The 16,962-nt window shown below is 37.8% G+C and overlaps 1 long non-coding RNA gene across 1 annotated transcript; it reads right to left on the bottom strand.

Moving 5' to 3' along the window:
* Nucleotides 1–491: 491 nt before the first annotated feature.
* On the bottom strand, nt 492–11,972 carry LOC306890789. The gene is made up of 5 exons (XR_013786306.1): nt 11,876–11,972; nt 8,442–8,529; nt 5,579–5,703; nt 1,850–1,901; nt 492–1,505 (listed from the first exon to the last, which is right to left on the bottom strand). It is a non-coding gene; the product is annotated as an uncharacterized lncRNA (long non-coding RNA).
* Between the last annotated feature and the right edge of the window lie 4,990 nt (nt 11,973–16,962).

The following is a 16,962-nucleotide window of genomic DNA, read 5'->3' as shown; positions in this document are numbered from 1 at the left end:
AGACTGTCAGTGTGTTAGGTATACGCGAGCGTTGAAAGCAGTAAAACGCGTTTTAATCGGATGTTTGGCTCTTATTTCCCTGCCTAGCTTCTTAGGGCTGTGTCAGACATACACATTCAGTCAGACTACTACAGACTGGATCACTACAGCACATTTGATTTTGCCCACGACTGAAACCTAACCTAAAACATAAGCCCAATGAAACGGGCACAATTGAAGTAACGCATATTACATGTAAAGCACATAGTGCAAAGTACAAAACTTGTCGATTATGTCGAATAAATGCATTTTAATGTGAGCATTTCAAGTTGTAAGCACCTCTGGCTGTGGAATGTTGACACTTCATCTTTGCACTGCCCTCATGCTTTTTCTTATAATTTAAAGCTCTAAAATTATGAACATTTACAATAATGTACAATACCAAATGTGGAAATTATTTCCACACGTCTTCAATTAATTAAAACAGACAAATAATAAACAGAGGCAAGAATAAAGTAATGACAGACTTTATTTGACGGGTCAGGAAACAAAGACAGCAGCGTGACAGCAAAATGTGCAATTGATTTCAGTCGTATGTTTGTCAAGAATACATCAGCATTCGTATTTTGCTACATCTTTGCCAGTGGCTTCACAGACAATTTATAACAGACAACATAAAACTTTTCCCCCCATGAGAGTAACAGCTAGGACGTCTTCCACATTGCATGCTTTAAACAGCAGCTTCGTTTACATTTGTACACTTCTCTACAGAAGAAAAAGGTAAAGCAATCGTACAACAATACAATATTGAGTTTAAAGCTTATTTTGAGTAATAGGTCGTCACGTCAGAAGTTCATATCAGCACCACAATAAGTGGACAGCGCATCCCAAACCACACCGCATCAAACCTTCAAACTTCCTATAAACATCTTCGAGCAAACTATCAGAAAACGAATTATATTATTTAAATATCCATTCACCATCCTCACAAATATAAACCCTCACATGCTGAAACAAAATCCTTGTTTTTGCTCTCACGTTACGCGAACGCATCTTTATGGCACGCGCACAACAAAAGCAATTTAAGATACGCACAGACTTTTTCTTGCAACGATACACAAGATATTCAAAAGAAAACGGTGTTAAATCAGACTACGTGAATGTCAATGTGTTCGCAGATTACAACAGAACAAAACAACACATGCGTTTACATGCTCGCAGTTTTTACCTCGTAAACTGCATTTTGTCTGTTACCACCAATTCTTTACATATCTGATATGTCAAAATGTACACTTGACAGAAATCTGAATAATCTCAAACGTAGCATTGTCCAGATTATACAAAAAACCTTTACAGACAAAGACTTTAAATACCTGAGGGTGTTAACTTGCTCCTATAAAGTAATCAACTTGCGGAATTTCCATTAACAGGTGTAAAGCACACAAACAGATGTTGCTTTGAGGATGATCTTGTGCACAAGACATTCCTAAGGTATTATCCCAAGGTACGCTTTCTGGATGTTCATCCTGTGGAGACATAAAAAGTTGAATAAACATATTTTTCAAAACATGATTTCACATGCATCATCTGTGTATAATCTTAAAACGGTTATATCAATTTACATAAATAGCACATGTGAAGTTCTAGTTTTCGTAAATATTCAAGGTTGTTGTCATCACTATCAACACTCTTTATTCAGAAAATCCAACATTTTCATTCGTCAGTTTATATTTCATTTATAAGATGAATGTGACATTCATTTTTACTAATCTCCTTTGTACAATTTATTGAGAGACGTGCCAACTTGAAGCAGGTCAGTGGCCGCATTATATGATTAAAAAATATGAATGTCCTGGTTGTGATGCCTGACCTTAGGAACTCAGTATTCTCATAACTGTGGCCTTTCTCACGCTTGACGCAGTCTAAAGGACACATGAAACAACAAATGAAGATTTATGACATCATAAAATAGGGATCACAATATCACAACAGGGATCATTTCATATAACATTAAGAGATAAATACAAATTTGTTTAAAGGTGTGTTATTAAAATATATTTTTTGCTTTTGAAAAATAAAAGAAAACAGAGCAGCATGGCACACACTTACACACGTGCACATACACACACACACACACACACACACACACACACACACACACAGAGATATCAGCAAAGTCATTTTCATGCTCTTCCAAGACCGTCTAAGTGTGCATTTACGTCCTTATATCTCAGAAAACAAAAGCAAATTTTAGTTTGGTTATAATTTGGGTGGATAGCAGTTAATATAAAACAGACACTTGTCAAATCAACCTTCTCTACCCTGTTTACAACATTGACGGGCATACAACAATTCTTAAAATAGATAACATGTAATTTCACTAAATCTGTATATTTATTAGAAAACTGGTCCAACTATTTACATCATACAGTATTTTGGATCAAAACAACATGCTTAGACAATATTCACGGTCTATTTCCAAAATTAGGGAAGTCCCAGTTTGACAGATTTGTTTGTAAAGTACGTTCTGTATTTCAGTTCCTCATTTAATAATCAGTTCTTTAAAAGACACTGAGCCCTACAATATAATTTCCTTTATATAAACTGTTCTCAAACTTTCGACTCAAACGTGCACCTTTTTTAAATAACAGATCAAAATTTACCTACAATATTTCAGAATGTACAATGCCTTCAAAACACAATACTTTATGTGAGATTGATAAATCCATGTTGCACATGGCGTTACGTGTCACATCTGTTCTGCCGTCTCTCTCTTTCTCTCTAAACTCATGTGCACCACCTCCCAGCTACTCATCAGTACACACACACATTTACATGTGTGCATACATTCATACACAGAATTCTGGGTACATTTACATAACCTCACACCTGCGTATTCATGTACATGCATTAATACACACACACACACACACACACACACACACACACACACACACACCTTTGAATAATTTTATAACGCACTACAACATATACATACACTAAAACACTTATGCATTTTTAGACATAAATGGTCACACACAAATTTGCAATGTCTATAAAACACACATTAGCGTACTTAATAGATATTTAGCATTTACACACACATACACTCACTTATACTTATACGTGTTCATATTTTTGTGCGTTTGTAATGATACAAAGTTTTCTAAAACACACACACACACATATGAAAAACACACAGTCCTTTTATTCTTTCAGAATAAACACACATACATACACATTCACTCACGGTCTATACAAACAGCAGAAGCACACTCATTAACCTATACGTGTTTATATTTTATATAGAAGGTTTCACAAAACACACAGACATTTATACAATGCATTCTAAAACTTGCGAACACACGTATACATCTTTTGGTATATAAATGTGTTTGTGCCACTGAAAGAATGCTTACATTGTCTATACAATTTAAAAGACAAACACACATCCTTTAGACTTGCATTCCTTCACATTTATTCAAACATATATCCATACATTTATACTCATTAAATAATGCTATTAATTATTCTGGCAACTTTTCCACACACATTTGCATCTTCTGTGTGTTAATTTTAGAACGTAAATATGCCACCACGCACACAACACCTGCGCCTTCATCTTCTTGACCATTCATTACACACTCACTGTAACACACATGCATACACTATATTTAAATACAAGATGCTTTGTACACATACTGTTACTTCTATAAATCATTCTGACTCACAATAGAACTGCTTACAAATTTCTACACACTCCTGCTGGCACTGAAACATACGTACACATTCACTCTCACAGTATGATGAAACAAACACAACTTTCAGTCACACTTATATTTATACACATTTAGACACACACACTCAATAGTACTGTAGGCCTATCTACAGTACATTTGTGCATGGAAAAAAAAATACAGACATTAAATTATATTGTAAAGAATCCTGACACACACACACACAGACGTTCCCTGTGCAATTCATATATGCACACACGCTTTATGTACCTGACAGAAACACTACATCTCTCATTTATTGTGAGAGTGTAACACACACACAGAGATTTAATACTGAAGCCACCCATGAAAGTCTCAAAACTACGTCACCATGGTCAAATCATCTCTATGTGACCACTTTATATCCCCTCTGCTATGATATTGAAAGACTGACTATATAAAGTAAACAGTATCAATATCAAATCCAAACAAAGAACCGTAAGAATACATTTTGCATTGAGCTTAACAGCATCATTCCAACGGTATAGAAAACAGACCTAATGTGAATCTAATATTCACCAAAACTATAAAACCTAAAACACAGCAAAGATTATAATACTTTACATATATAAATAAAAACAGCTTTAAGTTGCCACCAGCCCACCCCCCTCAGAGGTCAGTACATTACGTATTGTCTTTTATGTGCAAACACGTCTGTTTTCTGTCTGTCTTGCTTGTTCTGGATATTTTGGAAATGCAAGAGAAATGGTCAATGCATCTCATGAAACCCCCAATAACTTGTGTGATGGCTTATGTGTGCTTTTACTAAAGCAACTTCTCAGGTGAAACATTGCAGATCAATTCACTGGCTTCACAAGTGATCTACAATTCACCATATAATCAGTATTTAAACTATGAGTCTCTTATTTTTACTTTAACACCAGCTATACTACATTTTTATGACTTTCTCATGGTCAGTTTAGTTGAATTATCTTTCAAACTCAATAGCATATATGGACATTATGAGTACTCAATGCCAAGATTGTAGAGGGACAAAATATATATTCGGAATTTAACAAAACACAATTTATATTAATCTAATTAATACATGTGTTCAGTCAACACGTGGCTCTGTTTTGGTTACGTCCCTGCCTAATTTATAAACCAGATTAAAACATATCAGTATTAAATACTTGACAGAAAATAATCTTTGATATTATTTAATTTATATACAGCAAATTACATCCAGATTGTTTAGCAACATTTCAATAGTAGTGCTTTTAACTGTTTCTCTTTTTAACTCATACTTCCACTACGTCTGTGTTAAACCTGACCTGTCACATCTACATTGTTCTTTAAAGATTTCTGGACACCTAAAAACCTTTTTTCTTCTGTAAACACATGTAGTAAAGATTTTTCCTTTAATGGATGATATTCCAGTGAGTTTAGACTATTTTGCAAGCATTCGTAAAAAAATTGTATTCTGACTTAATTTTAGAAGATAAACTGGTCACGATCACTTTATTTTTCAAGAAAGAAAAAGCTGTTTATATTTTAAAATAGGATTTTATGACATAACACTAAATGAAGTGACTAACATTGTTTTCATTTCATTAAATGTCGCCTCTCTCATTTTCTTAATTACTGTTCTTAATTTCTATTAAAAAAATATTTCTATAAATATTTTGTCCATGTTATGTTGAGTTACATGTATGAATCAGTTATGATTTGCAGAGCACTGAGTTTCACCCAACAAATCTAGAGAACAGAAGATGTACACGTAACGACACAGAAAGTGAGTTTTGCATTATAAATAAACTCCTTATGGGCCACACCCATGTTGCCTTGTGTATGTGTGAAATTGGACGGGTGTCGGCTGATACCTGTAGTACTGGTGAACCCTCTTATAAGCAACTTTTCATTGCTCAATTTTTCCTTCCCTGGTGTATGTTCTAGTTCATCGTCACATTTTTGTAATTTTCTGGACCTTCTGTCATCAGCAGATTTCCTGTAAATAAAACATTTATTATTTTTCAATGAATTCCCTGAAACATACAGTATGAGGCATGCATGCATGCACACAGAAACAAACACACACACACTTACACAGCATTTGCATTCTTTAACAGAACTTATCTTAAAACTGTTCATTAAAACAAAAATATTTCGTTATGTTATTTATTACTTACAACTGTTTGTGTTAAGTAGTTAATTGATATATTTTAGATTGCTCTGTTTTAACATTAAACAAACTTATAACACCACATACTTCAACGGTGAAAATTACTTTTTAGTTATTTTAGTAATTTTAGCTTAAGTTATACATTTATAGTGCAATAGTTATGGTTCAGCAGATTTATTCTTACATTACAACTTGTTTATTTTAACAAAAGCAATTTGACAAAAACTAGGAAATCATCTCAGAAGTTTCACCATAGTGAGATGTGTTTTATTAAAATACATATATTCGTAATAATAATAGATGTAAGCTTTATTTCTCAATTAAAAGTCTCATGCTATTTAGTGTAATTTATTTTGAACAAGATAACTGACAGCAAAATACTTTGTACCCACAGACGAACGTCTTGTTTTACCATCTGACATTTCATATTCCTCAAAAACACAAGTCGCACAGTCACATATTGCTATGGGCCATTTTTGTATATACGTGCAGCCAAATGTTGTGACAAGTTCCTGTTACGGGACCATGCTCGTAAGTATATCCCCTAAACCTACGCCCAGATCTGACTCATCTCTCACACCTTCCCTGACTCATTTTTGGAAGGATGGAGGGAATGTTGGAAGTATGGAGGGAAAGAAAGAAATAGGAAGCTACAAACACAAACTTTCTCCCCTTTTTTGTGCATGATGTCATCAATCCGGTGCATTTTTAATCTGCCCTGATAGGCATCACATATGTGAAATGATTAGAATAACAGTGAAGGTTTAGAATTTACATGTATAAATATACTGATGTCTTTTAAAAGTCACTGAAATTTTAGGGTGAGCTTTAAATGGTATGGCATCATGTTTGTAAGGTGATTCTGGAATATGCTTCCTCAGACAAACAAGTAACACAATCGAGTGAGACTAGAAATCATGAGCTGGGGGCAAACAAAAGACATAAATAAACAGTGACAAATAATAATAATAGTGCAAATGATGACAAAAGTTTAACCTATAAGTGTATTGTAATGTAAATCTGTGAACCTGTTAAATAACTTACATTTTTTACTTTGGTCTTGAGTCACTTATTAGTTATAATTAAATTTGTTACACATTGTTAAACATCTCTTTGAATTTGTGGGTGTACGAGAGAAGTTAAAAAAAAACAATGTTTCAATATATAAGAGAAAACTGAAACAATACATTAACTGGTGAGATACAGCATGCTGAATTTTTTTTAAATGAATGACAAACACATTGCAGATATTTTTCTGAGGTGTTAAAAGTACACCATAAGTAGATGTCTAAAGAAAATTGTAGCAGTGTTGCAGTCCGTCTCTGTCTGTACTAAAAATTATAATATATTGTCAATATAATTTGATTCATGACTTCAGCATAGGCATAACAGCATTCATGACTTTCGAGTATCTGTAACTAGCTTTAACTCAAATGATAATTTTTTTATTTCAAGCGTATGCTATGTAATTTCTGTTTAGAGGTGTAAGACGTTTACACTAATGTGTTAAATAACAACTAATTCTTTTCACAAGAGAAAAACTCTATATATTTTATATATATACACTCTATATATTTTAGTAGCTGCCGTAACGTCCAATCTGCAATACTGTCACTTCTTCTGTGTGTGATAAATACCCTCAACTTTTTTCTCATTGAAATAAATCTAATAAAACTATCCATTTGCTGTATGTTAAACTACATTGAAAAGGTACAGATACTTTTCAGAGTCACACAATGAAAGCTGAAATGATTGACAAAGCAAATAAATGAGAAAATTATTATATTATATACAGATTTTTATATTATACTTTATGTATTTTGGAGCCTAAAGCTCTTATAAACTCTCCATAAGCTGCAGCTATTTCACAGAGGACTTCCAGAACACGTCTGTGGAATAAAAGAAAAAGCATGCAGTGAGAGCTCCTCAAAAGCATGCCTGAAAGCATACTTAAAAACATAGATTTTCAAATTGTGCTTTATCTAGCAATAATAAAACACAACAGCCTTCTAAAAAAGTGTAAACTCGTCAACATAATCTTATGAAATTAGTGTATGCTTGCGTGTGTGTTCGTGTAACTGCATGTATCAGATGTAATTCTTCTCTTAAGTCTCATAAGTACAAAACCAATACAAAATAGGAAAAAAGTGACAAAAAATGTTTGCATGTGACTTTCAGTCAAGAATATTTCTTACTTTTAAAACAAACAAAGTTATTACAAGTATTGAGTGAAGGCCTACTCTTATGCACCTAAACAGTCTTCATACTCATGCGTCACACAACCCTTTTTGAGTTAGTACATGTAACGTACTGCCAACTGCAGCCTGTATTGGTTGACTCAAACACTGGACGTAGAGTTTCATAGACACATTAACAATGAAATAATTTTCAGGGTTCGAAACGTTGTAATGTGGAGAAATTAAAAGTCGTGTGCTTGCTGCAGTTACGAACTGCAACAGAAGCCAGAGTTTTGAAAGTGCGCTAGGACGCCTCGCAAAAGGCACGACGTGAAAGGTAAAAGATGAATGAGCCAACTCTCGGTCTCAAAGAAGAGGCAAACTTACAATGACGTCACGCTGAAGAAGGTGGACGGAGCGCTCGAGGGACTGATGGGAAAGTTGGGTGGCAGCTGGAGTCGTTATTGCGCCTTCCCTGTGCACAGACACAAGAACACAAAGTATGCGTGAATGCGAAGTTATTGGGTATTTTGAAAGGTTTCAGGCATTTTTTGGTGAACAAGGGTTAGAGACACTTGGTAGAAAGACAGTGTGGATACAAAAGCCTTTCCCAGCCACTTCGTTCGTTGCACAGAGAAACACGTTTCAAATACTTCTGAAATAGTGTTTTGATATGCCAAAAGATGAAAACGATTTTGAGAATACGGGGAACATACTAAGGTTCCCTAATGTGTGTTAAGATATCAAGAAAATCGTATTATTTGGTTAATGTAGCCTACGTTCTTGGCATGCGAGCTTCGTCATTACTTTTTATGCAATATTGTTATATTTCCATGGGCTATTCAATCAAGCATTCGTATGATCAAATATGTAATAATAATAGAAGATCGTAAGGCCAACAAATATTTTTTTCACGAGACCACCTGTAAGTAATTTCTCAGAAGCATTTCTATCGTCTGGGGACCGAATTAAACACGTGCGTCAAGAAACCCGTCCACACACAACACGAGCAGCACTTTCATTATTTCATTCTGCGCTTAATGGCAAAGAAAAACATTTATTACAAGTTTTAGCCAGAGCCCCGCCTATTTTTCTGATGTTTGGACTACTTTTTTAGATATTTTGCTACTTGGAGCAAATTGATTTCATTACTTCGATATATCCGTCGTTAAACTCAATGGGTGATGGAAAACCACGTCAGTTGTCAGGTGAGGTTCTATTGGGGTTTCCCAATTTTGCTACCAAACGGATTATTGAGTGCCTCGGTCGTCTTTCTCCACGTCATTCTGGGAGTTGCGCCTGTTTATTTCGTTCTTAATTGTTCTAATCTTTATAGCCATATAATCTAAGGCAACGTACCTCTGCTATAATTGAATAATGCGTTAGGCGAGTTAAAATGAATGTTAGTCTAAAGGAATTTGGGGTTGTCATCACTAAGGGACTCCAGCTCCAAAAACTGTAGCATGCAATGGGGACAATTGTATTTGTCTTACTCTTACATAAAGGAGAAGAGGCAGGAAAGTATTCTGTACTGTATTTTGTTAGCGAGGAGCGCACAGAAATGGAAATGCATTATAAAAGACTTGGGGACCTGTGTCGTAACTTAGATTGTAGTGACACACAACACATCACTTTATTTTTTGTTATGAATTTCTCAATGGACTGGATCTGCATGTCTTAAAGAAACTTCACCACCCAATGTGTCCACAAGTTATATTCTGGGTATACATAGGTGTGTCATATTTAATCGAGGTGTCATATTTCCCAAATAACGTGTGTGTGAGAGAGGGAGAAAGCGTGGAGGCTGCGAGAAACCTTGTTGTCTTTCGGCACCTACGCTGACGTGTTCTCTTACACTCACACTCTCTCATTCTCACACACACTGATACTGTGTCAATGGGCTGATATTTTCATTTTAAATAAATCAATGTAGAATTATAACTGCGTCCGACAGAGTGTGTATCTAATATGTTATTGCGAACAGGGTGGGGCCATTTCAAGATTGTTTGGTTTCTAAGTGAATAGCACACTAACGAGAGAACACCTCCCTCCCGTTCCCCTCTCTCCACCGAATGGACCACTGTGTTTTCCCACGTGCAAACTGGAAGCTCGTTGGTGGAACTGTGGTTTTGTTTGGGTGACTTTTGTAATAGTATTATCGAGAGCAAATATTCTGGCATTGGAGACGCCAGATAACTCTCGACAGGGAGGATTCTCAGACTTTGGGGACGTAACTGGCAGAGAAGTTCGGCTTTACATTTGAGCCGCAATACACAGCGAATACATATTTCTGAAAGAAAATGATCAGTTAAACAAAATATTAGTTAAAAAGAAATGCAATTATACAATAATAAGAATAATAAATATGGATATAAATAATAATAATGGTAATAAATAAACAATAATAGTTCAAGTATTTGATTCCGCGGAGTGTATGGAGCATCGTACGATGGAAACTCGGTGAATGCGCCTTCCGCAAATGCTTTTTGGGGTAAGGGCTTCCCAGCTAGATACGTATGAACAGCAAGCCCAGACCGCAAAAAGATTCGCGAAAGACAAATCGCAGTCTGCGTGCAGCAAAGTCCGTGACATCAAACAGTGACATCCAGGTGTCGTTTGCATGGCTCTTTCTTGTTTCCCAATCCTATTGTGTCCATCGGGAAACCGAGAGCCTTTTCCGTGGCTGAACTGTATCCAACTCATTCACATTCTACGAGCATGGGTAGCTTTCAGAGCAGCCAGCATCCAAATCCCTGTAATTCTGCGTGCGCTGTCCGCGGTCCTGAATTCACTCGTTCCCAGTAGTTTATTTTCCCTGTCTTTATCCTCGCTCCTGCCTACCGACATGCACTGACATAGTCACCTCTAAACAAAAACACACACACGATACAGACACCATTGAGCTTCTCTGTTTTTGTCGTGAAATTTTGTTGGTACTACGATATATCCGCGATGTCGTTTAGTGTGGAACTGAGCAGATAGTGCCGCTGAAGTGCTCTTGGTGAGGAGAGAGCAGTCTGTAATCTGCTCGCAATAAATAGAGAGCAGCGCGAGATCTTATTGGAGCAAACAAAAAATCGTCATCCACCAATCGGTGTCTTGCTCTTATAGGGACCCCCCTTTTTGAAAAAAAAGAGAGAGACAGAAAGAAAGGGGAAACCAATTGTATCTTAGTTGGCGCAAGTGATCACAAATATTTAGTGTAAGATAATAGCATTATGCATATATATTTATAACGAATTTGTTCGCCCCGTCACGTTTCAAAATGGGTTGCTATCGGCACTCACATGTTAGGGTGGCGTGCGTCGTCATGTTTTCATTCAAGACAAAGATTTACACGTTAAGCCATTGTAAACGTTCTGTGGTTGTTTCGTAAAACTGGCAACTAGCATTTTAATGTCCACGTAAAGCAAGAAAACATCACATCGTCAACACGACGACAACAACATGACAGGTTTCTGAGGCAATATCATTGCATGACCACAGAGAGTTCACTGGCTGATACCACTCAGTGAGGACACGGGGGTCTCTTAACTATCAACAGCACATAGCAAATGACATACATTACATAAAACCATACGTCTACTTTGAAGGCACAAACAAACAAACAAACATAATCTTACAATAAACATTCCAGAAAGTTGCTAAATGAAATACAAAAACATGAATGCATCTACAACCGTCAAATCCTTACAACATCAATTAAACATTTTTTCAATACTATGACAACACTGCTGAAAAAGAACCTGCTTGATCCCTTTAGCGCAATATTTTGGCCATACGCTTAATACAGCTGTGGAATGTGACTTCATTTGACTTACCCGTGAAGTTCTTTTCGTGCATCCACGCTACATGGGCAGCTGGATCATTTGTCAAAACATTTCACAACAGTCTCTGGTCATCCCTTCTTGGAACTCTAAGCAAGAAACTATACGAAGTGGGAGGGTCACGATCTATATCTGGACCGCCCTCACCCTCGTCTAAATGCATCCCAAAGCAAGATCCCCCCTCCCTCCCCTTAATCACTGATGTTTTTCTTGTGCCTTCGTGGTGCAAGGGGAGGTTGAGGTGGTTAAAGGCAAAGATATGAGGATTGAGATGTAACAGGTGTACGAAAAATCAAGCTACATGCCACCATTATGAGGATTTTATTGGGTGGTCGCATCATTTGCGGACGTCTCCAGTCAGTCACGATTCTCCCCCTTCTGTCTGCACCGCACAGCGACTGCATCTCCTGACGCAGCCAACGCGCACATATTACTCACTTTAGCAGTCACGACTCGTATAAAATCCGTGTTTCCACTAAAATTACAACGCCAGCATTGATTTAAGAAGATCTTGCTATGTCTGGGATATGTTTGTTAAACAAAGAGAGCCAGTGTGTCTTTGAAAAGGTCAAGGTAATGAGTTTTTCCTGTAAATATCGTATTTCAGCCACGGCACAACCAATGATGGATAATTCCCGAACACACAACGCTACACTATATCGGCATGTACGATTCTAAGTATTTAAGCGAGTTGAAACTTGATAACATGTAAATATTGCTTTGGGGTGTTACCCCCTTCACGCGACCTGTTAAAATAAATAGTCATCTAAATACATTTGTATATTTAAAGGCGCTAATGTGGTAATGTATGCTGCTGTCGTTTGAAAACAAGGGTCTTTACAGATATTTTGTATTAAAATGTGCACGCTGCAGAATTGAAGTTTTGCAAATTTATTAAAACATTACAGCAAAACTGCCTATCGCAGCTCAAGTGTTCTTTTGCGGAACTGCACAAATAGTGTTAAATGCAACGTAAACGCATTGGTTTTGGCACAAGACCAGTATTATTGTCCGTAGCAATAGAAAACAGTCTATTGCAGTACTGTATACTGAAAATGACGTGGGCGGAAGAGTAATCCATGTGAATCCGCCTATAGCTACACAGTCTCAAACACAACTGATGGAACTGTTCAAACAACGCAGGCGGGAATGTTGCAAAATGTATAACCATCCTTAAAACTTCAGAGTAAAATTGGAGAACGAGTGCCGAGTAGCCCAGCGGCATCCCTTCAGCGGTGATGCCCGAAACAAAGCTGACCATTTAAGGGCGATTTTGTTGCAGGGCAAAGGATGCGCGGAAACCCTTGACGCCACACGGTATTCTCGGCACCAGTCTGTGCAGGCAGGCACCGGGTTTCCCTCGTCGGCTGCGCTGGTGCGTTTCCCTTTGGCACCGCGTCTTCCACCTATTTTTATAACACTATATTCTTCTTCACATATTTGAGCGACATCCACTTACTCTTGTAGCGTTATCGATTTCCATTCATATTTAAAGCTGTGGCGGAGAGGCAACGCGAAAAAATAATCAACAGCTCAACAGCGCCGTCAAACAAAGGAGTTTGGATTTGCTTTTCGGTTCAGTTATTTACCATTCGTGAGATTCCTGCTCTGAGGAGAGAGTGGTTTATATTATTTTTAGAACTGGGTAAAATAAGAATCTATTCTGGATGTGCACGTACTATGCACGAACTGTGAACTAAACAGTTGCATCTGCGACGTTTCAGTGGCGGGAATGGCACATTACCCAACACCATGCATGCAACAAACAGTGCAAAAAAAAAAAGAAATAAAATACACAAAACACATAATTGCTGTGAGTGTGTACTTACCAGTGCACCAACCCCTTGCTGAAAGCAGGAAAGAACATATACATGAGTATAAAATCAGTCAAACGTGACCATGTTACACAAAAACAACAAGATGAAAATCAAATACTGCCATTGATTCATATCTCTCCTCAGCAACACGTCCAAGTTTTGTCGGAATCGCAGACCTTTTTATACAAGTGATACCCTCTGCCTATTTCTGGACCACGATCAAACACTGATGCTATTTTTAGCGCCCAGTAAGAAAAAAACACTCACAAAGACATCGCTCAGGAGCGTTACGTGGAGTGCATGTAATGCACATACATTTTGCCTCTCCAACTCCATACAAGGTCTCCGATTCGCCTCCGTTGAATCACTGCAGTTATTTTTTTCAATCGAACTGCTTCAATGCCCCTCTCTCTTATGGCTAAACGCTTCATGTTCGCCAAAAATCATCAGTCGGGGTCCATCTCGGGTCGAGTTGTTCCCGCTTTACCTTTTCATTTAAGTCGCTCACCATCCTCTTTATTATTACGCGGCGTGTCTCCATGCAACTTTCGCTTGGAAACTCGGGACGGATTCGCCCCCCGTTAAAAACAAAACACACACAGAGAGAGGAAGAAACTTACGCGGACTGGCGCGCACCCTGATCTGTTGTACTGCGAACAGAACATGTTTAGTCTTTATAGCAATACACAATCACAATTAACGCTTGCAAAATCTCTTTTTTTTGAGGGCTGCGTCAGTTACTAGGCATTGACGTCACGTTTAGGTTCTCCCACTTCACAGTCTATGGCTGCTGATAACAACCATCGCTGTTTTGCTCTCAGACAGCCACTCGGCAATGAAAATGGCTTGAAACAAGCAAAGACGCGCTAAATGAAACTCAAAAATGGGCGATAATACAGTGTGGGCCTTGCGACTGGCAACAGCTTAGTATCCGAGCAAAACCCCTCCTTGCTGTCGGCTGGCATCGTGGAAAAACTCGTTTTCCTATGGATTCCGCGGCAGACACACCACTAGCCTATATATTATCCCAAACCGAGATTTAAGTTTTCCCATCGGTGGCGCGGAATGTAACTTCATGTAATTAGACTCGTGCAAAGGGATAGGGACAGATGTGCAAATTGACTTCCATGCGCAAACACTGTGTATGAAGACGATTAGATATTAATATTGAGATGCATCTAAATAAAATATCTTAGAGCATGTAAAGGGGTATCACACCTGCAAATCAGGGTTACAGGAGCGCGTGCAATGTGAACTAGGGTGCAATGCAGGGGGCTTATAGGAAGACTTCCCAAAACATACCAATACAAGTGGAAATATACGAGTGTGCAGTACACAAAGTACACTCGTTTGACCAGTGCGGTAAAAACATCACGAAATCTTGTAGTTCAACTTGCCGCATGGTGTCGCCAAACCCCATTCAGGACCCCCCAAACCACTTGCAGCTCACTTAAAAAAATAGCAGTTCGCGTTTTATTTACTCATTTGTTAAATATACTTCAAAACTATTGAATTCTAAAAAAAAAACACGTCTCAGGTCACCCGCAGTTGACTGTTTTCGAATGCGTCGGTTGTTGCTGTCCATGGTGCTTAAACTGGGGCGTCAAAAAGAAATAGAGGCTTTCATTCAGTTTGATCGACTTTAACGAACTTGGAAATGCAAGCCTGTTGAAAAACATTTGATTCATGCAAACAATGTTATGTATTGGGATGCGCAGTGACGACTATTCTCCAAAACTGAATGTTCCAAAGAGTCTTCAGACAACTGCTACGAAGATGGAACGATCACGAATATGCAGGAGGTGACAAGAACTAACGGGGGAGTGAAATAGTAAATATTTAGATGAATGGCAAAAATAAAACCGCCAACGGTGCTAAAAATGGTAGCTTTGATCTGACAACGAAGCGGGACGATTGTACCCACAACTAAAGCTAAAAATATCCAGATTTTGGCTGTGTGGGCTTGAGCTCGTTCAGAGATTCTCCTCATTTAACCCACATTGGCTCAATTTTGACAGGAACAGCAGTCTAAAGTCTGTGACTCAAACGGTTGAAATAAAAACCACAAACCTTAACTGGGTACAACTGAGTTGTAAGATGACTCGTTTAAGTCGACCTTGGAAGTAAATCTTTGATTTAAAAAGGCTACAGACCTGACCATGTGAAACAATAAACATTTGGAACAATAGTTGGAGCCCCAGCTGCCACTTTTGATCAAGAGGGACTTGAGCACTTTATTAATGCTATCCATGCAAAAGACGTTGTCACAATTGTGCGTATGTTGACGAAAAACAAACGGGAATTACCTTATTCACAAGACTTTATGGATTATACGTATGTATGATGTTCAAGAAACACCCTGATTGGCAATAGTACATTAAACAACTCATTGACAAGATCTAACTTTGCCTAACAAAACACTTTGGAGAAACCAGTAGTTTGATGAGCTAGACACAGACATTGACATGGCTTGCAACGCCGCTGTTTCATTCACCTATACCTATAGGTATAGCCAAAACCATAATATTTCTCCTTCTCCCATTAACACCATAATCCAAAATATTTGCTTTGGATTTTCGTCAGACGTTTCTTTTTCCTTTGTTTGACTTTCACCCACCCATCCCACCTCTCTCTTTTTTTCCACTAAGGGGAGAGACAAAGATGTTCTAGGAAACCAACACTTCCCCGATGGTTTCTATTGGAGAGTGGCGAGGGGAATCAAAATTGATGAGGGTTTGTTTGAATTTCAAGCTTAGATTAAGAATCTCCGCCCTTACAGCCCTTTCCCTCTGTTTATTTTTCCGTCTCTCTTGCCTAAATGATGTCAATGGAAGCCGAGCTATAGAGCTATTTATAGAACCCCCCTCCCGTCAGAATCACATGGTTCAGAGTCGAGGCACAATGCCTACCTCAAGAGAAGAGTCTGGATGAATAGAGACGGTGAATATTTATGAACGGGCAAGCTGTCACATGATGTTCCTCCTGCGTGACATGTTAAGCTAGTGTTAGAAACCGAGTGAAGGCTTTCAATTGCAAGTAATGCAACAAAGACCATCCAGTAACTTTATTCAAAATTGAGCTGGGATGCGAACTTTTAAAGCCACGCGCCTTTCATTAATACATCTCAAAGTCAACTGCAGAAAAAACACATAGCACGGATACCTCACGTTTCAATCCAGCCCCTTGTCTCCATTCACATAGGCCTATTGCGTAAAAAACATCCCATTTCGAAACGACAGACGAGCGTTTAAAATGTCACGCGAT

Source organism: Barbatula barbatula (assembly GCF_947034865.1).
Source record: "Barbatula barbatula genome assembly, chromosome: 25".
Taxonomy (NCBI): Eukaryota; Metazoa; Chordata; class Actinopteri; order Cypriniformes; family Nemacheilidae; genus Barbatula; species Barbatula barbatula.
This window is presented reverse-complemented; position numbering and strand designations above follow the sequence as displayed.